Source organism: Pristiophorus japonicus, chromosome 7, assembly GCF_044704955.1.
Source record: "Pristiophorus japonicus isolate sPriJap1 chromosome 7, sPriJap1.hap1, whole genome shotgun sequence".
Lineage (NCBI taxonomy): Eukaryota > Metazoa > Chordata > Chondrichthyes > Pristiophoridae > Pristiophorus > Pristiophorus japonicus.
This window is the reverse complement of record NC_091983.1, coordinates 119229438-119255774: the sequence shown is the minus strand read 5'-3', so window position 1 is coordinate 119255774 and position 26337 is coordinate 119229438. Positions and strand designations below refer to the sequence as shown.

Below are 26337 nucleotides of genomic sequence, written 5' to 3'. Positions count from 1 at the left end.
TGGGAATTTGATCACTGAGCCAAGAGGTAGATCTCCTGCATGAGGTGAGCTTGGAGAGGGCAGGGAGAGATGAGGGAAAAATGAGAGTTCAGGACTAGGATGGGGACAAGTTTGGGGCAAGGTTTGGCTTAGTGCAGCAACTAAATAAGGGAGAGCTGGGTAACGATAGGCCCATTAGTTTCACTTCAGTAATCGGTAAAATGCACAAAGGTATAACAGGATGCCCTATGTGATCACTTGGATAAACAAGGCGTCATCAAGGACACACAACAAGGTTTCTGGAAAAGGTGTCTTATAAATTTGATCAAATTTTTTGAAGGAGTTGCTGAGTTATTGGATGAAGGCAACCTGGTAAACGTTGTTAACTCGACTTTCTGAAAGCCTTTTTGGTACCTCACGTGGCGACTCTACAAGATAGAATCTTGTGAAATTAGAAGTAATCTACTGTGGTCGATTAAGGTTTAGTTGAATGTTAATAGATTTGGATCTGCTTGTTATCCGGTTATCAGTCGTGTCCTACAAGGATTGGTGTTAGGATCATTGTTTTTTATTATCGTTATTAATGACTTTGATGCAAATGTTGGATCCACAAATTTGCCGACAATACAAAGCTATGTGCAGGTGTTGGATTGTGTAGGTTGTTAAAATATTGCAAGTAAATCTCAGATGTGTTGAGAGAATGGGCCAGTGTTTGACAAATCATGTTTACTTTAGAAAAGTGTAGTATGCACATGGGTAGACCTACTGCTAAATATACATACATCTACAGGGAATGGAATTGAAGCCAGTGGGTGTTATAGTGCATTACTCGTTAAAAGTTCACAACCAATTTGTTTGCTATTTCTAGGATTTAAAGGGACTAGATAAGATAGACCGTGATGAGCTGTTTCACCTTGTTCAGAACAGTAAAACCAGAGGACACGGCCTGCGCTTGAAGGGGGATAAATTCAAAATTAATCTGCGGAAGCAATATTTCACTGAACGAGTAGCCTGTCCATGGAGCAGTTGGTATTGAATTTATTCAAATGCAAATTAGATACTTTCTGAAAGAAATCTAACATTTTCAGATATAGTGTGAGTAATTTGAGATGTGAAATATGGCATGTATAGCATGCTTGGGGGGAACGGGTGACTTTGGACCTATGGTTCCCAAAGCTTTCCACCACTGAAGCTTTCCTTGTGTCACATCTGGGTCTGTTGTAGACTAATAGAGTAAGAAAAAATTTGCATGATACACATTATAATAATACATTGCAATTAGGGCAGCTTTAACTTGTCAACAGGAAAAGTCCATGCTATTCAAGCAACTGACAAAATTGAGATTATGCTAGGGTATTCTAATTATAAACTCTGAGTATTTACCGAAGGCATAGCGAGCAGGAATATTGGCCATTGGAGGATTTTTAGCACCTTGGGGTGGGGGGGGTTAGAACATAGAACATAAGAACATAAGAAATAGAAGCAGGAGTAGGCCACCTGGTCCCTCGAGCCTGCTCCGCCATTTAATAAGATCATGGCTGATCTGATCATGGACTCAGCTCCACTTCCCTGCCCGCTCCCCATAACCCTTCATTCCCTTATCGCTTGAAAATCTGTCCATCTCCACCTTAAATATATTCAATGACTCAGCTTCCATAGCTCTCTCGGGCAGAGAATTGCATAGATTTACAACCCTCTGAGAAAATAAATTTCTCCTCATCTCAGTTTTAAATGGGCGGCCCCTTATTGTGAGACTACGTCCCCTAGTTTTAGTTTCTCCTATGAGTAGAAATATTCTCTCTGTATCCATCTTGTCGAGCCCCCTCATTTATCTTATATGTTTCAATAAGATCACCTCTCATTCATCTGAACTCCAATTTGTATAGGCCTTCAACCTATCTTCTTAAGTCAACCCCCTCATATCCGGAATCAACCTAGTGAACCTTCTCTGAACAGCCTCCAATGCAAGTATATCCTTCCTTAAATACGGAGACCAAAATTGTACACAGTACTCCAGGTGTGGCCTCACTAACACCCTGTACAGTTGTAGCAAGACTTTGCTACTCTTATACTCTATCCCCTTTGCAATAAAGGCCAGCATTCCATTTGCCTTCCTGATTACTTGCTGTGCCTGCAAACAATTTGTGTTTCATGCACAAGGAGCCCCAGGGGACATAGTCTTAGAATAAGAGGCCGCCCATTTAAAACCGAGATGAGGAGAAATTTCTTCTTTGAGGGTTGTACATCTATGGAATTCTGTGCCCCAGATAGCTGTGGAGGCTGGGTCATTGATAAGGTGGAGATAGACAGATTTTTGAGCGATAAGGAAACAAAGGGTTATGGGAAGTGGGCAGGGAAGTGGTGCAGAGTCCATGATCAGCCATGATCTTATTGAATGGCGGAACAGGCTCGAGAGGCCAAATGGCCTACTCCTGCTCCTATTTCTTATGATCTTCTTATGTTCTTATGTCCCTCTGTGCTGCAGCACTTTGCACTTTTTCTCCATTTAAATTATAATTTGCTTTTCTATTTTTTCTACCAAGGTGGATAACCTCCCATTTTCCCACATTGTACTCCATCTGCCAAATTTTTGCCCACTCACTTAGCCTGTCTATAATTCCTTTGCAGATGTTTTAGTCTGCCTCACAATTTGCTTTCCCACCCATCTTTGTATCATCAAACTTGGCTACATTACACTCGGTCCCTTCATCCAAGTCATTAATATATATTGTAAATAGTTGAGGCCCCAGCACCTATCCCTGCGGCACCCCACTAGTTACTGTTTGCCAACCGGAAAATGACCCATTTATCCCGACTCTGTTGTCTGTTAGTCAGCCAATCCTCTATCCATGCTAATATATTACCCTCAACCATGAATTTTTATCTTGTGCAGTAATCTTTTATGTGGCACCTTATCGAAAGCCTTCTGGAAATTCAAATACACCACATCCCCTGGTTCCCCCTTATCCACCCTGCTCATTACATAGAAATAGAAATCTACAGTGCAGAAAGGGGCCATTTTGGCCCATCGTGTCCGCGCCGGCCGACAAAGAGGCACACGGCCCTCGGTCAGCAGCCCTGAAGGTTACATATAAACCTATGAACAATGGCGGAACGCTAAAGAGCATCTGGCGCAACCAGTCCGCACCACACAAGTGCGACACCCGTTGCACTGCAACATTCTACACTCCACTCCACCCGGAGCCATAGGATCTCCTGGGAGAGGCAAAAAAAAGATAAAAACCCAGGCCAATTGAGGGAAAAAATCTGGGAAAATTCCTCTCCGACCCATCCAGGCGATTGAAACTAATCCAGGAGATCACTCTGGCCGTATTTGATTCTCTGCAGTACTTATCATTATATCTGCACCAGCCAACAAGAGGTTATCCAGTCTAATCCCACTTACCAGCTCTAAGTTCGTAACCCTGCAGGTTACAGCACTTGAATTGCCCATCCAAGCACCTTTAAATATGGTGAGGGTTTCTGCATTCACCACCCTTCCTGGCAGTGAGTTCCAGACCCCCGCAACCCTTTGTGTGAAGAAGCTTCCTCTCAAATCCCCTCTGAACCTTCCACCAAAATGATGCCCCCTCGTAATTGACCCCTTCACCAAGGGAAATAGGCCCTTGCTATCTACTATATCCAGGCCCCTCAAAATTTTATACACCTCAATGAGGTCTCCTCTTGACTTCCTCTGTTCCAATGAGAACAAACCCAGCCTGTCAAATGTGTCCTCATAGTTAAGATTCTCCATTCCAGGCAACATTCTAGTAAATCTCCTCTCTCGAGTGCAATCACATCATTCCTCTAAAACTGCACGCTGTATTCCAGTTGTGGCCTAACCAGAATATTATACAATTTAAGCATAACCTCCCTGCTCTTATATTCTATGCCTTGGCCAATAAAGGCAAGCATTCCGTATGCCTTCTTAACCACGTTATCCACCTGGCCTGCTATTTTCAGGGATCTGTGGACAAGCACTCCAAGGTCCCTTTGTTCATCTACACTTCTAAGTGGCCTACCGTTTAAAGTGTATACCCTTTTCTTATTAGCCCTCCCCAAATGCATTACCTCACACTTCTCCGGATTAAATTCCATTTGCCACTGTTGTGCCAACTTGACCAGTAGATTGATATCCTCTTGCAGTCCATTACTTTCCTCTTCATTATCAACCACAGACAATTTTAGTGTCATCTGCAAATGTCTTAATCATACTCCCTATATTCAAATCTGGATCACTGGTGTATATCACAAAAAGCAAGGGAGCCAATACTGAGCCCTGCGGAGCCCCACTGGAAACATCCTTCCAGTCACAAAAACATCCATCAATCATTGCCGCCTGCCTCTGAGCCAATTTTGGATCCAACTTGCCACTTTGCCCTGGATCCCATGGGCTTTAACCTTCGTGACCAGTCTATCATGTGGGACCTTATCAAAAGCTTTGCTAAAGTCCACATACATTACATCATATGCACTACCCTCATCGACCCTCCTGGTTACCTCCTCGAAAAATTCAATTAGGTTAGTCAAACATGATCTTCCCGTAACAAATCCGTGCTGACTGTCCCTAATTAATCCTTGCCTTTCTAAATGTAGATTTATCCTGATTTTTCAGGATTTTTTTTTTTCAATAATTTTCCCATCACTGAGGTTAGGCTGACAGGCCTGTAATTAGTCGGCCTATCACTTTCTCCCTTCTTAAACAAAGGTACCACATTAGCAGTCCTCCGGCACCATGCCCAAATCCAAAGAGGACTGGAAAATTATGGTCAAGGCCTCTGCTATTTCCTCTTCTACTTCGCTCAACAGCTTGGGATGCATTTTATCCGGGCTTGGGGACTTACCTACTTTCAAAGCTGCTAAACTTCTTAATTGCTCCTCTCACTATGTTTATTTCATCCAGAATTTCACACTCCTCCTCGATAGCTGTATAAGAACATAAGAAATAGGAACAGGAGTAGGTCATACGGCCCCTCGAGCCTGCTCTGCCATTCAATAAGATCATGGCTCAGCTCCACTTCCCCGCCCGCTCCCCATAACCCCTTATCTCCTTATCGTTTAAGAAACTGCCTATTTCTGTCTTAAATTTATTCACTGTCCCAGCTTCCACAGCTCTCTGATCCAGTGAATTCCACAGATTTACAACCTTCTGAGAGAAGAAATTTCTCCTCACCTCTGTTTTAAATGGGCGGCTCCTTACTCTAAGATCATGCCCTCTAGTTCTAGTCTCCCCCATCAGTGGAAACATCCTCTCTGCATCCACCTTGTCAAGCCCCCTCATAATCTTATAATCTTATAAAATCGCCCCTCATTCTTCTGAACTCCAGTGAGTAGAGACCCAACCTACTCAACCTTTCCTCATAAGTCAATCCCCTCATTTCCGGAATCAACCTAGTGAACCTTCTCTGTACTGCCTCCGAAGCAAGTATATCCTTTCGTAAATATGGAAACCAAAACTGCATGCAGTATTCCAGGTGTGGCCTCACCAAAACCTTGTATAGCTGTAGCAAGACTTCCCTGCTTTTGTACTCCATCCCCTTTGCAATAAAGGCCAAGATACCATTGGCCTTCCTGATCACTTGCTGCACCTGCATACTATCCTTTTGTGTTTCATGCACAAATACCCCCAGGTCCCGCTGTACTGCGGTGCTTGCATTGCCTTTTTCCTTTGTGAAAACAGACACAAAGTATTCATTAAGAACCATACTAATATCTTCCGCGTCCACACAGAGATTACCCTCATGTTCTCTAATAGATCTTACCCTTTCTTTAGTTATTCTCTTGCTCTTAATATATTTATAGAACATCTTTGGGTTTTCCTTAATTTTACTCACCAAAAATTTGTCATGCTCTCTTAGTATTCTAATATCCTTTTTAATTTTACCTCTGAACTTTCTATATTCCTCCAAAGATTCTACAGTATTTAGCCGTCGGTATATGAGATAAGCTTCCCTTTTTTTCTTTATCCTCCCCTGTAAGTCCCGAGACATCCAGGGGGCTGCAGAATTGTTATTCACACCTTTTTTCTTTAAAGGCACATGTTTGGCCTGAGCCTTCTGGATCTCCTCTTTGAATGCCTGCCACTGTTCTGACACTGATTTACCCACAAATTGCTGTTTCCAATCCACTGTGGCCAAATCACTCCTCAACTTGGCAAAGTTAGCTTTTCCCCAATTTGGGACTTTTATTCCTGGTCTATCCTTGTCCTTATCCATAACTACCTTGAATCTGACTGAATTATGGTCACTGGCACCCAAGTGCTCTCCCACTGATACCCCTTTCCACCTGCCCAGCTTCATTCCCCAAAATTAAATCCAAATCCGCCCCCTCTCGTGTTGGGCTTGTTACATACTGACTACAAAAGTTCTCTTGAATGCATTTTAAGAAATTATCCTCAAAGAACTCCAACAAATTTGTCAAACATGATTTCCCTTTCATAAAACCATGCGGACTCTGCTTGATTGAATTATGCTTTTCCAAATGTCCCGCTACTGCTTCCTTAATAATGGACTCCAGCATTTTCCCAACGACAGAGGTTAGGCTAACTGATCTATAGTTTCTTGCTTTTTGTCTGCTCCTTTTTTAAATAGTGGCGTTACCTTTGCGGTTTTCCAATCCGCTGGGAACACCCCAGAATCCAGGGAATTTTGGTAGATTACAACCAAAGCATCCACTATCTCTGCAGCCACTTCTTTTGGGACTTGTCTGCCTTTAGTCCCATTATTTTATCGCACACAACTTCTTTAGTGATTTAGGGCCCAAATTCGGCCCTCCCGTTTTTTCGGTGCACTCACCAGAGATGTGCCGGCTTCCTAGGGCTTGGCGCGGCGTGGTCTGTCGATTAGGGGGCAGAGCTAGGGCCGTGCGCGAAAAACAGTGCTGGCAGCTCAACGCATGCGCACTGGAGGTTTCGCGCATTTGCAGTAGCTCCTGCCCCCAGCCGTGCTGCAGCATGGAACTCGATGCATGCCACTCCTATCCCTGGCCGAGTGGCCTCACGATGCACGCCAGGCTGGCTGCTGGAATAGTCAGAGAGAGAGAGAGAGAGAGAGGGAGAGAGTCAGATTGCTGGAATAGTCAGTCAGAGAGAGAGAGTGGAGTAGAAAATCTTACCATCTGTTTTTATATTCCATGCTAGTTGACTTTCATAATCTATCTTCCCTCTCTTTATCATTATTTTAGTCGTTCTTTGCTGGCTTTTAAAAGTTTTCCAATCCTCTGGCCTCCCACTAGTTAATTGCTGTCTGTTTTAAAAAAATAAATAAATCTTAATCGTCCCTCTGGTTATTTTGTCATTTATCTTAAATCTGTATCCTCTGGTTACTAACCCCCCTGCTAGTGGGAACAGCTTCTCTTAATTACTCTTATCAAAACCCTTCATAATTTTAAATACTATTAAATCTCCCCTTGTACCCTTATCTTTCACTCAGCTCCATTCCTGCACACTGCTTGGTGTTGTGACCTTGTGGAACCCATTGAAGACCCCAAAGTAGAGTTGCCAACTCTGATTTGACGTATTCCTGGAAATGTGATCAGTTGGTGTTCAACCACGTGACACCAATCATGATGCTTAATTACTTAACAGGTGACATTTGCCAATACTGGCAAATGTTATTGTTATGTAATGATGTGTGTATCGTCCCAGTACCTTAAATGTAATGTAAGTATTATGCCACACCACAGAGGGCGCTGCGGTGGGAAACCCTGGTAGTACCTGTAACAAGGGCTATATAAGGCTGTATGTGTAAAAGAAATCAGACTCACCATGTGGCTGAGAAGATGGGGGATGATCCACTGTTCAGCGAGGAGCAGGTAGAAGAAGATGAGGTGCTTGGACTGTATACGTGCACTGACGATTCGCCCCCAGTGATAAGTGAAGTAAAAATCAACGGAGTCCCAGTGAGTATGGAAGTGGACGCAGGCTCGGGTCCGTCGTTGATGAGTCAGAGAACTTTTGATAAACTGTGGATTAACCCAGCTGCATGACCCAAGCTGGTCCCGGTCACGGCGAAGCTGCGTACCTACACCAGGGAACTGATACCTGTTCTCGGCAGAGCGATGGTGCAGGTATCCCACGGGGACGAGATGCACGCTTTACCTCTGTGGGTCGTTGCAGGCGATGGGCCGACACTCCTTGGCCGGAGGTGGATGGGGACGGTCCGTGGGAGCTGGGAAGACTTCATCACTCCACAGGGTGCTGCCGTGCCCCGGGTCCCCAGAGAGCAACGCCGACCGAGCTGGAACTGCAGCCTCAATCCCCACAGGCAAGTCCCAGGCCCGGATCTCACACAGAGACCCTGCAGCCCCAGCCCCCACAGGCAAGCAGCCCTGCACAGAGGGGCCTAGTGGGGGGAGGGTGAGCCGGCGGGGCGCTGCGGGCGGGGTGCTGAGGGATCCAAGGGCCGGCGGTTCGGAAGGGCCCCGCAGAGGAAGAGGCCGTTGGGCGGGCCCCGCCGAGGAGCTGGCAGCGTTGGTCGGCGGCCATGGCAGCCGCAGCGGAGGCCGCAGGGGACGCGGCAAGTGCGGCCGCTGGAGAGGCCATGACGGCCGCAGGAGAGGCGGCAAGTCAGGTGGCAGCGGAGGCTGCGACGGCGGAGGGCATCCGGAGCGGCGGAGAAGAAGATGGCGGTGGCATCGTGTCGGAGCTGCAGAGCATCAAAGATGGCGGTGCCCAAGGAGAAGCCTCGTGGAATCCTCCTGCATCAAAGATGGCGCCTTAAAAAGGAAATGCACCCGGGAGTCTTAAAAGGGCCTTACAAAGAGGTGGTCCCCACAAAGGACTTCTGTTTGGCAGAGCGAGTATAAAATGAGCTATGTTAATGTGAGATAGTGAATTTATAATAAGAATTACTTTTTTTATGCTGAATGGCCACTGTATTTGTGTAAAATAATGGATGAAGTACAATTAATGATAACGGCTAACAAGGAAATCAAGGTTCCGCTACCAGTCAATAACCAGTTAATGTACCAGATAATATGTACCATACTAACGCACTGTCTATGCCCACCTGCCTTCCGTTGGACAAGTGTGATGTTATGTAATGATGCGTGTATTGTTGTCCTGCGTCCAGGTGGGGGGTGGGGGGAAGGTGATGTTATGTAATGATGTGTGTATTGTCCCAGTACCTAAAATGTAATGTAAGCACTATGCCACACCACAGAGGGTGCTGTGGTGGGAAACCCTGGTAGTACCTGCAACAGGTGCTATATAAGGCTGACCACCACACCTGGAAGGCACTCTGGAGCTGAACAATAAAGGACAAAGGTCACAGCAGTTAGACTTACACCAGACCGTGTGGAGTCAGTGATTTGTGTGCTACATACACCACAGTTATTATATTTACCTTAGTTATGTGTCTTAGTTTCACCAAGTCCTAAATAAAATATTTGATTTTGTTTTATCGTGAGATGAATAACATAATTTACAAATCAAAGAAATAAAACATATAACAGCGCACAACACAAGTCAACATGAACTCTCCCTTCCTGCAGTTGGTGTTGCTTTCTCTCTCCCTCCCTCCCCAATTTGTCTTGTTCCCTCACCCTCCCAGTTTGTGTTTTTCTTTCCCTTCCTCTGTGTTTCTCTCGCTCCCTTCCTTCCCCAGTTTGTGTTTCTCTCGCACTCTTCCTTCCCCAGTTTGTGGTGTTCGCTTTCTCTCTCTCCTTCCCCCAGTTGCACTCTCAGGACTCGTGGAGTTTCCAGCCGATTTTCGTTGGACCCGATACCATCACCCTCACAACCGGCAATGAAGCAGTGTGTTTCCGAATAGCGGATGGATCCGCAGGGCCCAGACAATGCGGCTTGGTTGCAAGTCACGACAGCCAGAGTACTGCGAATGCACTAATCGCACATACAAGGACCGTTTCTTCCGAGTCGCCAGCAGTAGCGCTCGGGACACCAATCAATCGGCCATTCCGGTAGACTCCCGCCCAAAGCTGGAGGGTTGGGAATCGTACCTCAAAGTGTCCCAGTTTTAAAACTCAGGTACTTTAAAAATCAGATACTACAAGGCCTATTTTTTTTTAAATTTGCATAAATATAGCAGCATACTACAGCTACGTGTTAGTCTTTAGATATATTTTTCAGAGCATTCTTTATATTAGTCAAACTGTGGACCAAGAAGCTTTATGTACTCCAATGGTAGCTGTTTCAAGTCCGGATCCAAGATGTATTTTTGTTTTCGGTGAAAATGAGCAGGGGCTCCCACAAGTACGCATAATATATGAAACGATAATGTCTGCCTGAAAAAGCTACATGTGAAATGAAGGTAATACTGCAGTCTACTGATACAGTTTTATGGCTTTAAAGTTAGAACTGGCTGTTTCTGGGTTGGTATCTTCTATAGACATAGTAAGACGTGCTGTGTGTGTTTGCATCTACCGCGTGGGATCGCAGTGTTCCTAAAGGAGCAAACATTGAGCAAAGCACGTACTGCCGTCTATTTCAGAGCTGTTGTAAAACGACTTCAGCTTTGAGTCCTGGTGACACGATGGGATCGCTGCAAAGGTTTGCTATTGTTGATGATTTAGGATGTTTGTTCAGTGTTAATCGAACAGATCAGGCAAAGAATTGGAGACTACTTGCAGTTATTATGTTGGCAGAATTCTCCGAGATAAATTTTAAATATGTTTGGGCTGGAATTTCTTATGCATGATCCTATTGAAATGTGGAGGATTTTGACTCCAACTAATTCCAAAGCGACTTGGGAAACACCATCTGTGAGGGTGAAGAGTCGTTTTCTTCTGGTTATTCGACGTTCGCTGGGAGTCGAGAGTCTTTGAACAAGGATGCAGAAAGAGTGATTGGCAAAGACGACTTGCTCCAGGGGCTTTCTTCGAGTAGTACATCGACTGTTATTTCATCCCAATATTGAAAACAAACCTTTTTTACGATAGGCAGGGCGATAATTCAACTGCAAGGTATTCTGTATAACAATATAAATATTGTTAGCCAATCCCTAGTGTCTACTGATCGGAGTAAGATACTTGCAATTATTACAGCACGTATGCACCTCAAATGATTGAATTTTTAAAGTGAAGGGATTCATGTGTTATACTGTTTTTCGTTCCCTCTCTCCTTTTAATTCATACCCTTATCTCCTCTTGAAGGTTGCGACAGTTGGAGTACAGCTGTATGGGTACATGCAGCTTTTGTTGTACTTTAGCCAAGCAACATTGAAATGGTGTTGGGAAGCGGTTACTGGAACAGGAGGAATGTTATCAAGCTTCATCCAGTAGACCAATCATTTCAGCATGCTCCTGTCTCACCAAACGCAAGTTTTGGCTTGACAGATTGAATGCATCCCTGCAGCCAGGACATTTGCGCAGGCGACATTGGGCTATTTGCCCAACTCTTACCCAGCGAATGTCCTTAAAACTCTTGCACCTGGTAAAAGCAGGCGCATAGCCTACTTTTACTAGTGTAAGAGTTTTAAAACATATAAAAATACAATTTAAATACACATTTTTATGTTTAAAAACCCTGTCCACTAAGGTAAGTTTATTTTAAACCCTATTAAAACACTTTTTTAAAAAAAAAATCCAAAAAATATTTTTTTTTCTAAAACATTTAATTAACTTTAATTTCAATTAATTTTAATTATGTGAGATGTTTTTTCCATTTTTATGTTGTGTTTAATGTTTTTTTCTCATTAATAGCAATAAGAACGTGGAGATATGGAGTTCTTTTTGCTATCATTGAGAATACTGTACTGTGATTGGTTGTCCAGTCACATGTGACTCCACCGTCTTTGTGCGAAGCTCGAGGACGGGGGTGCACTCCAAAGCATAGGAAGAGAAAGCCCACTGCAATCGCAGGCGCGTCCGGGGCCACCAGGTACTTTTGTAAAAAAAATTCTCGCCTCCGACCCGAATTTCAGGCCCAGTAGCTTGGATTTTGCGTTCCCGTATGATGCTATAAGCCTTGTAAAAGGCCCCTCAAGTTCCAGGTTTCTGCATGCGCTGCGCATGTGTGAAAACTTGGAACTTGTGATCTGGCAAGGTTTGCCTTGACAGATCTACCGCACTGACCCAAAAATCACTTTTGCTGGTGCAGGTTTGGGCTATTTGTCCAGCAAATGCACACAAAACCCTTATGCCTGGTAAAAGCAGGACAACCGGACCTTTCAAAGCGTTTTACAGCCAATGAAGTACTTTTGGAGTGTAGTCACTGTTGTAATGTGGGAATATAAATCTAAATTAAAAAAATAAAAAATCATGCACAAACATTTAAAATGAGTATATATAAATTTTGGCTCAGAATAAAATGTTTAAAACTTTTTCAAAAAATTTTTTTTTTTTGTAAATGCCTTATTGAAGGGACTTTTAATTACATTTGAAATGTATTTCATTATATTTGTTTTTATTCCAATTGTATAAATGATTAAATTATTTGATGAGTCCTCATATGCTTATGGGGATTCCATTCGTAAATGGAATCCGCACAAGCATATTAGGAATCCTCCTTTCTGATTGGAGGACTTGGCCCACATGATCCCAGGGATGCTTCCGAACCGCCTGCGTCCCTGGGATCTGGCCCCCCTCTCCGTAACTAGATCCATGACTCTTCTGATGCTCTGCCACTTTAAAGGATTCTAATTCTGGCTGTAACCGTGTTCTTTTCACTGGATGTACTATACATCTTTCATCAGAGCAGCATGTGGACCTTGTGCTTCTTCCTCAAACAGTGGCCCAACTAGTCTCCATCCACCATCACTACTCTCTGCCTGGCAGAACTTATTCTTGCATTCAATAACTTTTCCTTTTAATTCCACTCGCTTCCTCCAGATAAAAGTGTCACTGGAAACATGGTGTCTTTGTAGGGTACATTGAACACTTTATTCCAGTCTTACACAGGTACCTTCTCTGCCTCTTTTTTTTATCCTACCCTGATCTGGCGAATGTTATTAATTATGCTTCAAGTTTCTACCCATCCCTTACTGTTGTGATTCTTCTCTGACTCTTCCCTTCCTGGACTTATTTCTGTCTCTGCGAATGGACTTTCAACTGGCATCAATTACAAACTCACTGACTACCTTGATTATACTTCTTCCCACCCCACTTCCTGTAAGGACACCAATCCCTTTTCCTATTTTTTCTGTCCCTGTCTTATCTTGCCCTTGGTGTTGCCCTGCTTTTGTCTTTTCATTGGTTAACTCATAGTGTATGGGGCAACAGCAACCCATATGTATCTGTAACATGTGACCTGTTCCTTGCCAGTATGGCAAAGCAATAACTTCTTATCCTTTGCCCTTCCTGCTCCCATTCTGTTCATTTAAAACAGAACTTCTTGATGCTATCGAAGGTGGAGCTTACCCAGCTTCTCTTGGAGCTCAAAGTCTCTAGTACGATAAGAAAAATTGTGGTGGGCTATGCTGTTCAGAGTGGTTAATTGGAACAGAATGTCTGTTAATTGTGGTTAAATAAACGTGTCCATAAATCTGTTAACAATCCGTGACCCACACACAATGCCCCCTCTATGGCATGGGTGGGGGGAGAAAGTCATGAATCCGTGGGAGAGGAACTTGAGCAGGGGGAGATGGTCAAGGGGGCAGTGGGGGAAGGTCAGGAACTTGGGCAGTGGGGGGTGATTAGGTCGGGAACTTGGGGTGGTGGGAGTAGGTCAGTAACTTGGGGTGGTGGGAGTAGGTCAGTAACTTGGGGTGGGGGAGCAGGTCAGGAGCTGGGATGGGGGGAGTAGGTCAGCAACTTGAGGTGGGGGAGTTGATCAGGAACGTGGACTGGGGGTAGGGGGGGGGATGGGATTAGGCCAGGGACTTGGGGTGGGGGGGGATTAGGTCAGGAACTTGGGCGTGGGAGGAGGTCAGCAACTTGGGGTGGGGGTGTTGGTGCGGGTGGGAATTAGGTCATGAACTAGGGCAAGGGGGTGGGGCAGGGCAGAAACTTGTTTGGGGAATGGGAGAAGGTATTAACCTGAGTCTATTCTGTCTGGAGTCGGCAGTCAGAATGGCTCGAATTACACTTTGCAAAGTCACTGATTACGTAGGCAGGGAGGTTCTAATTACACATTCCAGAGCAACTGCCGGGTGTGTCATATCCTCCAAGGGGACCAATCAGCCATCAGTCATTTGATAAAGGGGACCCAATCGGAGCTTTTAGGTGTGAGAAATAAATGCATCCATAACTTAATTAGCTTTGACTCCCAGCCTGTCTCAAATCAATGGAGCTGAAGGAACGCCTGGCCACGATAAGTTTGAGTGAGTCAGAGACTAGATGGATACCCTATTATGTTAATACAGAAACCACAAAAACAGAAAGGTGAAGAAAAGCATTTTGAACAGACTTAAAATGACTGGGAAATGTTTGCATTCAGAGGGACCTGGGTGTCCTTGTACATGAATCACAGAAAGTTAACATGTAGGTACAGCAAGCCTGTTAACTTTTTTTTAACAAAGGATTAGAGTACAAGAGTAAAGAAGTCTTGCTACAAATATACAGGGCATTGGTGAGGCCACATCTGGAGTATTGTGTACTGTTCTGGTCTCCTTACCTAAGGAAAGACATACTTGCCTTAGAGGGAGTGCAACCAAGGTTCACTAAACTGTTTCCTGGGATCGGGGATTGCCCTATGAGGAGAGATTGAGTAGACTAGGCCTATATTCCCTAGAGTTTAGAAGAATGAGAGTTTCTCTAATCGAAACATCTAAAATTTGTAAGGGGCTTGACCGGGTTAATGCTGAGAAGATGTTTCCCCTGGCTGGGGAATCTAGAACACAGGGTCACAGTCTCAAAATAATGGGTCGGCCATTTAGGACTGAGAGGAGAACAAATTTCTTCACTCAAAGGGTTGTGAATCTTTGGAATTCTCTATCCCAGAGAGTGGTGGATGCTCAGTCATAGAATATATTCAAGACAGAGGTCGATACTTTTTGGTAACAAAGGAAATTAAGGGATATGGGGATAGGGCGTGAAGGTGGAGTTGAGGTAGAAGATCAACCATGATCTTGTTGAATGATGGAGCAGGCTCAAAGGCCTACTCCAGCTCCCATTTCTTATGTTTGGATGTCCTGATGACATAGCTGAAAATAACATTTTATGTACATGAGTGAAAATGCAATGTTTGGAAACTGTTTCATAATTTTATTCATTTTATTCTTTTGGGGGATTTATGACTTAAGACTGTTCTTTCATCCTAGAATCTAGACTGGAATTTAGCTTATTGAAACTTTTGTATACACATGTCTACATCAGTTCTTGTTGGCAGCATGTTGCAACTAAGAAATTGTTATGTGCTGAGTAGAACATGTTTTAGCCTTTTTGCTTTGTTTATGAGCCAAGATCATACTCAGCCACACCGGTGTGGCAGTGGTGCAACTTTGTAATGTACTTTGTACTGAGTTTGAGCAAGCTAAGCTTTACCTCAGTTTTAAAATTCTCATCTTCCTGTTCAAATCCCTCCATAGCCTCACCCCTTCTTATCTCTGTCATGTCTCCCATCTCTGCAACCAAAAACTCTGCGTTCCTTCAACTTTTGTGTATGCCCCACTTTTTTTAACCCTACCATTGGCCTTCAGCCGTCTAAGCCGTTAGCTCTGGAAATCCCTCCCTTAACCTCTCTGCCTCTCCAGCGCTCTCTCCTCCTTTAAGATGCTCCTTTAAAACATAGAAACATAGAAACATAGAAAATAGGTGCAGGAGTAGGCCATTCGGCCCTTCTAGCCTGCACCGCCATTCAATGAGTTCATGGCTGAACATTCAACTTCAGTACCCCATTCCTGCTTTCTCGCCATACCCCTTGATCCCCCTAGCAGTAAGGACCTCATCTAACTCCTTTTTGAATATATTTAGTGAATTGGCCTCAACAACTTTCTGTGGTAGAGAATTCCACAGGTTCACCACTCTCTGGGTGAAGAAGTTCCTCCGCATCTCGGTCCTAAATGGCTTACCCCTTATCCTTAGACTGTGACCCCTGGTTCTGGACTTCCCCAACATTGGGAACATTCTTCCTGCATCTAACCTGTCTAACCCCGTCAGAATTTTATATGTTTCTATGAGGTCCCCTCTCATTCTTCTGAACTCCAGTGAATACAAGCCCAGTTGATCCAGTCTTTCTTGATAGGTCAGTCCCGCCATCCCGGGAATCAGTCTGGTGAACCTTCGCTGCACTCCCTCAATAGCAAGAATGTCCTTCCTCAGGTTAGGAGACCAAAACTGTACACAATACTCCAGGTGTGGCCTCACCAATGCCCTGTACAACTGTAGCAACACCTCCCTGCCCCTGTACTCAAATCCCCTTGCTATGAAGGCCAACATGCCATTTGCTTTCTTAACCGCCTGCTGCACCTGCATGCCAACCTTCAATGACTGATGTACCATGACACCCAGGTCTCTTTGCACCTCCCCTTTTCCTAATCTGTCACCATTCAGATAATAGTCTGTCTCTCTGTTTTTACCACCAAAGTGGATAACCTCACATTTATCCACATTATACTTCATCTGCCATGCATTTGCCCACTCACCTAACCTATCCAAGTCGCTCTGCAGCCTCACAGCATCCTCCTCGCAGCTCACACTGCCACCCAACTTAGTGTCATCCGCAAATTTGGAGATACTACATTTAATCCCCTCATCTAAATCATTAATGTACAGTGTAAACAGCTGGGGCCCCAGCACAGAACCTTGCGGTACCCCACTAGTCACTGCCTGCCATTCTGAAAAGTACCCATTTACTCCTACTCTTTGCTTCCTGTCTGACAACCAGTTCTCAATCCATGTCAGTACACTACCCCCAATCCCATGTGCTCTAACTTTGCACATCAATCTCTTGTGTGGGACCTTGTCGAACGCCTTCTGAAAGTCCAAATATACCACATCAACTGGTTCTCCCTTATCCACTCTACTGGAAACATCCTCAAAAAATTCCAGAAGATTTGTCAAGCATGATTTCCCTTTCACAAATCCATGCTGACTTGGACCTATCATGTCACCTCTTTCCAAATGCACTGCTATGACATCCTTAATAATTGATTCCATCATTTTACCCACTACCGATGTCAGGCTGACCGGTCTATAATTCCCTGTTTTCTCTCTCCCTCCTTTTTTAAAAAGTGGGGTTACATTGGCTACCCTCCACTCCATAGGAACTGATCCAGAGTCAATGGAATGTTGGAAAATGACTGTCAACGCATCCACTATTTCCAAGGCCACCTCCTTAAGTACTCTGGGATGCAGTCCATCAGGCCCTGGGGATTTATCGGCCTTCAATCCCATCAATTTCCCCAACACAATTTCCCGGCTAATAAGGATTTCCCTCAGTTCCTCCTCCTTACTAGACCCCCCGACCCCTTTTATAACCGGAAGGTTGTTCGTGTCCTCCTTCGTGAATACCGAACCAAAGTACTTGTTCAATTGGTCCGCCATTTCTTTGTTCCCCGTTATGACTTCCCCTGATTCTGACTGCAGGGGACCTACATTTGTCTTTACTAACCTTTTTCTCTTTACATATCTATAGAAACTTTTGCAATCCGTCTTAATGTTCCCTGCAAGCTTCTTCTCATACTCCATTTTCCCTGCCCTAATCGAACCCTTTGTCCTCCTCTGCTGAGTTGTAAATTTCTCCCAGTCCCCAGGTTCGCTGCTATTTCTGGCCAATTTGTATGCCACTTCCTTGGCTTTAATACTATCCCTGATTTCCCTTGATAGCCACGGTTGAGCCACCTTCCCTTTTTTATTTCTATGCCAGACAGGAATGTACAATTGTTGTAGTTCATCCATGCGGTCTCTAAATGTCTGCCATTGCCCATCCACAGTCAACCCCTTAAGTATCATTCGCCAATCCATCTCAGCCAATTCACGCCTCATACCTTCAAAGTTAGCCTTCTTTAAGTTCTGGACCATGGTCTCTGAATTAACTGTTTCATTCTCCATCCTAATGCAGAATTCCACCATATTATGGTCACTCTTCCCCAAGGGGCCTCGCATAACGAGATTGCTAATTAATCCTTTCTCATTACATAACACCCAGTCTAAGATGGCCTCCCCCCTAGTTGGTTCCTCGACATATTGGTCTAAAAAACCATCCCTTATGCACTCCAGAAAATCCTCCTCCACCGTATTGCTTCCAGTTTGGTTAGCCCAATCTATGTGCATATTAAAGTCACCCATTATAACTGCTGCACCTTTATTGCACGCACCCCTAATTTCCTGTTTGATGCCCTCCCCAACATCACTACTACTGTTTGGAGGTCTGTACACAACTCCCACTAACGTTTTTTGCCCTTTGGTGTTCTGCAGCTCTACCCATATAGATTCCACATCATCCAAGCTAATGTCCTTCCTAACTATTGCCTTAATCTCCTCCTTAACCAGCAATGCTACCCCACCTCCTTTTCCTTTTATTCTATCCTTCCTGAATGTTGAATACCCCTGGATGTTGAGTTCCCAGCCCTGCTCATCCTGGAGCCACGTCTCCGTAATCCCAATCACATCATATTTGTTAACATCTATTTGCACAGTTAATTCATCCACCTTATTGCGGATACTCCTTGCATTAAGACACAAAGCCTTTAGGCTTGTTTTTTTAACACCCTCTGTCCTTTTAGAATTTTGCTGTACAATGGCCCTTTTTGTTCTTTGCCTTGGGTTTCTCTGCCCTCCACTTTTCCTCATCTCCTTTCTGTCTTTTGTTTTTGCCTCCTTTTTGTTTCCCTCTATCTCCCTGCATTGGTTCCCATCCCCCTGCCATATTAGTTTAACTCCTCCCCAACAGCACTAGCAAACACTCCCCCGAGGACATTGGTTCCGATTCTGCCCAGGTGCAGACCGTCCGGATTGTACTGGTCCCACCTCCCCCAGAACCGGTTCCAATGCCCCAGGAATTTGAATCCCTCCCTGCTGCACCATTGCTCAAGCCACGTATTCATCTGAGCTATCCTGCGATTCCTACTCTGACTAGCACGTGGCACTGGTAGCAATCCCGAGATTACTACTTTTGAGGTCCTACTTTTTAATTTAGCTCCTAGCTCCTTAAATTCATTTCGTAGGAACTCATCCCTTTTTTTACCTATGTCATTGGTACCAACGTGCACCACGACAACTGGCTGTTCTCCCTCCCTTTTTAGAATGTCCTCCACCCGCTCCGAGACATCCTTGACCCTTGCACCAGGGAGGCAACATACCATCCTGGAGTCTCGGTTGCGGCCGCAGAAACGCCTATCTATTCCCCTTACAATTGAATCCCCTATCACTATCGCTCTTCCACTCTTTTTCCTGCCCTCCTGTGCAACAGAGCCAGCCACGGTGCCATGAACTTGGCTGCTACTGCCCTCCCCTGATGAGTCATCCCCCTCAACAGTACTCAAAGCGGTGTATCTGTTTTGCAGGGGGATGACCACAGGGGACCCCTGCACTACCTTCCTTGCACTACTCTTCCTGCTGGTCTTCCATTCCCTCGCTGGCTGTGGACCCTTCTCCTGCAGTAAGACCAACTCGCTACACGTGATACTCACGTCATTCTCAGCATCGTGGATGCTCCAGAGTGAATCCACCTTCAGCTCCAACTCCGCAACTCCGCAACCTACCTCATCGATCAAGCTTTTAGTCACCTGTTCGACTATCTCCTTCTTTGGTTTGTTCAAGTTTGTTTGCTAATGCTCCTGTGAAGCATTTTATGTTTTGCTATGTTAAAGGCGCAATGTAAATGTAAGTTGTTCTTGGCTGAGATCTGAGATCATCCAACAATCATTCCGTTGATGCTTTTTCACTTTTTTCTTTCCCCACCTTTTTTAAAAAAAAGAATTCCATTAATATGCTTCATCTCTCATTTCTTTTCCCTGAAGAAGCTTAGCTCAAAATATTGACTCTTCTCTCCACAGTTGCTGTACTTCCAACTTTTTTTCTGTTCTTGTTTGATTTCCAGAATTTGCCGTATTTTGCTTTTTTTTGTACTCGCTTTTAAAAAAAGTTTTTCTTTGAGAACTTAAAGTCTGCTCTTTTAGACAGGGAGATTCCAGCAGTGTGTTGTGACATTTTGGTTAAGTTACTGCTCAGAGACCGTATTTTTCATTCTCTAGGATTTTTAATGCAAAATTGTGATATTCTGGTAGAAAACCACACTACATGCAGCAAGTTTTAAAAATTGTGGGGCGCCTTGCTGCACTAAACCACTTGCCCTTGAATATGCAAAGTTCGTCTGCAAACTTCAGCAACATCCTCACTAACAAAATACAGGACAGGCAAGTTTGAGAAGTCGGCGAATGTTCAGATTCTAAAACGAAAACAGAATATGTTGGAAATGCACTGGAGGCCGATCAACTCTTAATAGGAAGGTTAAACTTTAATCAGAATTGGTATTTTGTGTGTGTTTTAATTTCTCACTGTGATTGGAGTAGTATCCACTAATGGATCAACAGTTTCTTGTTCCAGGAACATCAACTAAAGTGCAGTCAATTGTTGAGGCATTAGGAAATATAACCGTGCCAGTTGATAGTAAGCTGAAGGTAGAGGTGTAGAAGGGGAGACAGAATAGGTTGTCACAGTAAATTATGGTTCAGAAACAATACTCACCAATAACTTGCTCAGCGATGCTCAGTTTGGGTTCCGCCAGGACTATTCGGCTCCAGACTTCATTATAGCCTTGGTCCAAACATGGACAAAAGAGCTGAATTCCAGAGGTGAGGTGAGAGTGATTGCTTTTGACATCAAGGCAGTATTTTGACCAAAAGTGGCATTAAGGAGCCCTCGTAAAACTGAAGTCAATGGGACTCAGGGGGATACTCTCATCTGGCTGGAGTCATACCTAGCACAAAGGAAGATAGTTGTGGTTGTTGGAGATCAATCATCACCAGGACATCGCTGCAGGAGTTCCTCAGAGCCGTGTCCTAGGACCAACCATCTTCAGTTGCTTCATCAATGACCTGCCCTCCACCATAAGGTCAGAAGTGGGGATGTTCGCTGATGACTGCACAGTGTTCAGTGCCATTCGCAACTCCTCAGACAATGAAGCAGTCCATGCCTGCATGCAGACATTCCTAGACGTTCAACGGCGTTACCATTCCCGAATCTCCCAACATCAACATCAGGGGGTTCACCATTGACCAGAAACGTAACTGGACCAGCCACATAAATACAATGGCAACAACAGCAGGTCAGAGGCTGGCTATTCTGTGGCGAGTGTCTCATCTTCTGACTATCTAAAGCCTTTCCACCATCTACAAGGCACAAGTCAAGAGTGTGATGGAATACTCTCCACTCGCCTGAATGAGTGCAGTTCCAACAACACTCAAGAAGCTCGACACCATCCAGAACAAAGCAGCCCGCTTGATTGGCACCCCACCTTAAACATTCACTCCCTGCACCACTGGTGTAGTGTGTACCATCTACAAGATGCACTGCAGCGACTCGCCAAGGCATCTTCAGCAGCACATACCAAACCCACGACCTCTACCACCGAGAAGGACAATGGCAGCAGGCGCATGGGAACACCATCACTTGCTAGTGGCCCTCGATGTTGCACACCACCCTGACTTGGAAGTATATCGTCGTTCCTTCATTACCGCTGGGTCAAAATCCTGGAACTCCCTCCGTAACAGCAATGCAGGAGTACTTTAACCACACGGACTGCAGTGGTTCAAGGCGGTGACTCATCCCCACCTTCTCGAGGGCAATTAGGGATGGGCAATAAATGCTGGCATTGCCAGTGATGCCCACATCCCATGAACGAATAAAAAAAAAAGTGATCTGTTGCATAGATGTTGTTTAATACTTTGTAAATTATGTTTTCTAATATATTTTTGGTGTGGGTAATTGGATTATTTTATAATTAATATTTGTGATAGCAAAGGATTTTGGATACAGGAGTGCAAATTCTGCATGTTCACATCTACATGCAGATTACAAATACAATGAGGAATGTGTGTATATCAGGTATATGCAGATTTTTGCATCTTTGCTCACATGAGTTCAGGCTATGTTTTTATATCTTGTAGGATTGAGACATATGCGGTGATTGAATAAGTCAAATTGGGATTTTATTGCAAAATATTGTGGGAGTGTTGCTATTTTTGAGATTGAATTATGCGATTGTCTATTTTCATGAGATTGTAAATCAGTGGCTTTTATTCTTGCATGTTTGTTTATCTCCTTTTTTTAAAAAGTATGGGGAATATATGAAGATATTCCAGGTTGTAGGCAGTTAGGTGTGTAGTAATGCTGAGTGACGGAGGGCATTTGTGGCCTGGTAGTGTTGGGATGGTGGTTCTGGAGATGTAGGAGCTCTGGAGAGGCTGGTGGGATGTGGAAATATTGTGGAGAGGAGAGTCTATAAGTCTAGGAGTACTGTGCTTCAGCATTACCAGGCCTGATGTGTTGGGATTCTGAAAGTGTTGGTGAGTTGCTGAGAGATGGTGGCCTTGGGCAGTGGGATGGGGTGGCAAGCTACAGAAAGTGTTTGGGGAGAGGTTAGTGAATATGGGAGAGAGTTTGGGTGTAGGTGCACTGGGAGTCATGATTAGAGGAATGGCCGTGTTGGGAGGGTGATAGAGATCCAGAACCATTTGTACAGGTGGTGATCTTGGGGTGTTGGGAGTACTGAGGAGGGGGAATCACAGTGTCTGAGAGGACTGGGGAGAGATATCTTCATTTCTAAGAGCATGAGGGTAAGTTCTGGTTTATGGTGGAGAGCTTAGGATCTAGCAGTGCTTTTGGATGGACTTGGATTTAATAATATTGCCAGGTAGTTGGAGGGAATGCAGGAGAATATAGACTTGTCAGCTTTCATCTGTCCCTCCCGCCCAAGGACATTTTTATACAATTTGCTTAGTTTTTTTTAAAGCGCTAATGCACTTGCACTACATATGTTAGTAAATACAATTTAAGAGAACGTCTAAACAATCCCTCCATGACATTCAATGGCATTATCATTGTCGAATCCCCCACCATCAACATCATGGGGGTCACCATTGACTAGAAACTTAACTGGACCAGCCACATAAACATTGTGGCTACAACAGCAGGTCAGAGGCTGGGTATTCTGTTGTGAGTGACTCACCTCCTGACTCCCAAAGCTTTTCCACCATCTACAGGGCACAAGTCAGGAGTGTGATGGAATACTCTCCACTTGCCTGGATAAGTGCAGCTCCAAGAACACTCAAGCAGCTCGATACCATCCAGGACTAAGCAGCCCACTTGATTGGCACCCTAACCATCATCTTAAACATTTACTCCCTCCACTACTGGCGCACTGTGGCTGCAGTGTGTATCATCCAGAAGATGCATTGCAGCAACTCGCCAAGGCTTCTACGACAGCACCTCCCACATCCACGACCTCTACCACCTAGAAGGACAAGGGCAGCAGGTGCATGGGAACACCATCACCTGCAAGTTCCCCTCCCAAGTCACACATCGTTCTGACTTGAAAATATATTGCTGTTTCTTCATCGCCGCTAGGTCAAAAGCCTGGAACTCCCTACCTAACCGTACTGTGGGAGTGCCTTCACCATACGGACTGCTGTGGTTCAAACTGGCTCACCACCACCTAGTCCAGGGCAATTAGGGATGGGCAATAAATATTGGCCTTGCCAGCGATGCCTACATCTTATGAATTCATTTTTAAAAAGTATATTTTGAACAACTAACAACTGGTTGCAGCTCTGTACCTGGCAAGTAGCATGAGGATGAGGCTTCATCTTGCTAGCAACAGGGGGTTAGAGTGGGTGAGAAGACTGATGATTGCGGAGTTGTAACTGGGGAGTCTGTTGGGATAGGATGGGTTGGGCACTATGTCTGGCGCGTGGTCAGAGGGGATAGTTGGTAGGAGGCCAGGTGAACAGTCCAATCTTCACAGGGCTTGAGCTATGAATGGCATCTAGCTCAGAAATACAGCTCGCTAGCTGGGAAAAACTGAACTGGAGTGAGTCATATAGCAATAATTAGATATTAATTGTGTGCACTGGAAATAGAAAACTTATTACAGGAAGTAATTGTTATATTTACAGTGTAATGAGACATGATTAATAAATGATCTCCTAGTAAAAGGACCCTCTAGGAATGAGTGACCATAACATGGTTGAATTTCAAATTCAGTTGGAGGGTGAGAAAGTTGGATCTCAAACCAGTGTCCTAAGCTTAAATAAAGGAGACTACAAAGGTATGAAGGCAGAGTTGGCTAAAGTGGACTGGGAAAATAGATGAAAGTATGAGACGACTGATGAGCAGTGGCAGACATTTAAAAAGATATTTCATACCTCGCAACAAAAATATGTCCCAATGAGAAGGAAAGACTGTAAGAGAAGGGATAACCATCTGCGGTTGACTAAGGAAATAAGGGATGGTATCAAAGTGAAAACAAGGGCATACAACGTGGCCAAGACGAGTGGGAAGCCAGCGGATTGGGAAACTTTTAAAAGGCAGCAAAGAATGATTAAAACAATGATAAAGAGAGGGAAGATAGATTATGAAAGTAAACTAGCACGGAATATAAAAACAGATAGTAAGAGTTTCTATAGGAAGAGTGGCTAAAGTAAATGTTGGTCCCCGAGAAGATGAGACTGGGAAATTAATAATGTAGAACAGGGAAATGGCAGAGACGTTGAACAAATATTTTGTATCGGTCTTCACGGTGGAAGACACCAAAAACATCCCAATAGTGGATAATCAAGGGGCTATAGGGAGGGAGGAACTTAATACAATCATTATCACTAAAGAAGTAGTACTCGGTAAAATAATGGGACTAAAGGCAGACAAGTCCCTTGGACCTGATGGCTTACATCCTAGGGTCTTAAAAGAAGTGGCTGCAGAGATAATGGATGCATTGGTTATAGTCTACCTAAATTACCTGGATTCTGGGGCAGTCCCAGCGGATTGGAAAACCGCAAATGTAATGCCCCTATTTTAAAAAAAGGAGGCAGACAAAAAGCAGGAAACTGTGCTCAACCGTGGCTATCTAGGGAAATCAGGGATAGTATTAAAGCCAAGGAAGTGGCATACAAATTGGCCAGAAATAGCAGCGAACCCGGGGACTGGGAGAAATTTAGAACTCAGCAGAGGAGGACAAAGGGTTTGATTAGGGCAGCGAAAATGGAGTACGAGAAGAAGCTTGCAGGGAACATTAAGGCGGATTGTAAAAGTTTCTATAGGTATGTAAAGAGAAAAAGGTTAGTAAAGACAAACGTAGGTCCCCTGCAGTCAGAATCAGGGGAAGTCATAACGGGGAACAAAGAAATGGCAGACCAATTGAACAAGTACTTTGGTTCGGTATTCACTAAGGAGGACACAAACAACCTTCCAGATATAAAAGGGGTCAGAGGGTCTAGTAAGGAGGAGGAACTGAGGGAAATCTTTATTAGTCGGGAAATTGTGTTGGAGAAATTGATGGGATTGAAGGCCGATAAATCCCCAGGGCCTGATGGACTGCATCCCAGAGTACTTAAGGAGGTGGCCTTGGAAATAGCGGATGCATTGACAGTCATTTTCCAACATTCCATTGACTCTGGATCAGTTCCTATGGAGTGGAGGGTAGCCAATGTAACCCCACTTTTTAAAAAAGGAGGGAGAGAGAAAACAGGGAATTATAGACCGGTCAGCCTGACCTCAGTAGTGGGTAAAATGATGGAATCAATTATTAAGGATGTCATAGCAGCGCATTTGGAAAATGGTGACATGATAGGTCCAAGTCAGCATGGATTTGTGAAAGGGAAATCATGCTTGACAAATCTTCTGGAATTTTTTGAGGATGTTTCCAGTAAAGTGGACAAAGGAGAACCAGTTGATGTGGTATATTTGGACTTTCAGAAGGCTTTCGACAAGGTCCCACACAAGAGATTAATGTGCAAAGTTAAAGCACATGGGATTGGGGGTAGTGTGCTGACGTGGATTGAGAACTGGTTGGCAGACAGGAAGCAAAGAGTAGGAGTAAATGGGTACTTTTCAGAATGGCAGGCAGTGACTAGTGGGGTACCACAAGGTTCTGTGCTGGGGCCCCAGCTGTTTACATTGTACATTAATGATTTAGACGAGGGGATTAAGTGTAGTATCTCCAAATTTGCGAATGACACTAAGTTGGGTGGCAGTGTGAGCTGCGAGGAGGATGCTATGAGGCTGCAGAGTGACTTGGATAGGTTAGGTGAGTGGGCAAATGAATGGCAGATGAAGTATAATGTGGATAAATGTGAGGTTATCCACTTTGGTGGGAGAAACAGAGAGACAGACTATTATCTGAATGGTGACAGATTAGGAAAAGGGAAGGTGCAACGAGACCTGGGTGTCATGGTACATCAGTCATTGAAGGTTGGCATGCAGGTACAGCAGGCGGTTAAGAAAGCAAATGGCATGTTGGCCTTCATAGCGAGAGGATTTGAGTACAGGGGCAGGGAGGTGTTACTACAGTTGTACAGGGCCTTGGTG

General features: G+C 44.4%; 1 protein-coding gene across 8 annotated transcripts in view; it reads left to right on the top strand.

Annotated features, from left to right (window-relative positions):
• The window catches only part of LOC139267254 (nuclear receptor coactivator 7-like), a 177021-nt gene that overhangs the window by 77550 nt on the left and 73134 nt on the right, over positions 1-26337 (top strand). The window contains exon 1 of one of the 8 annotated variants that reach the window (XM_070885286.1): positions 9555-9964. The exons of the other annotated variants lie outside the window; for them this stretch is intronic. The gene's annotated coding sequence lies outside the window, so the exon portion shown is untranslated. Of the gene's footprint in view, positions 1-9554; positions 9965-26337 lie in introns of those variants that run through there. 8 annotated transcript variants of the gene reach the window in all.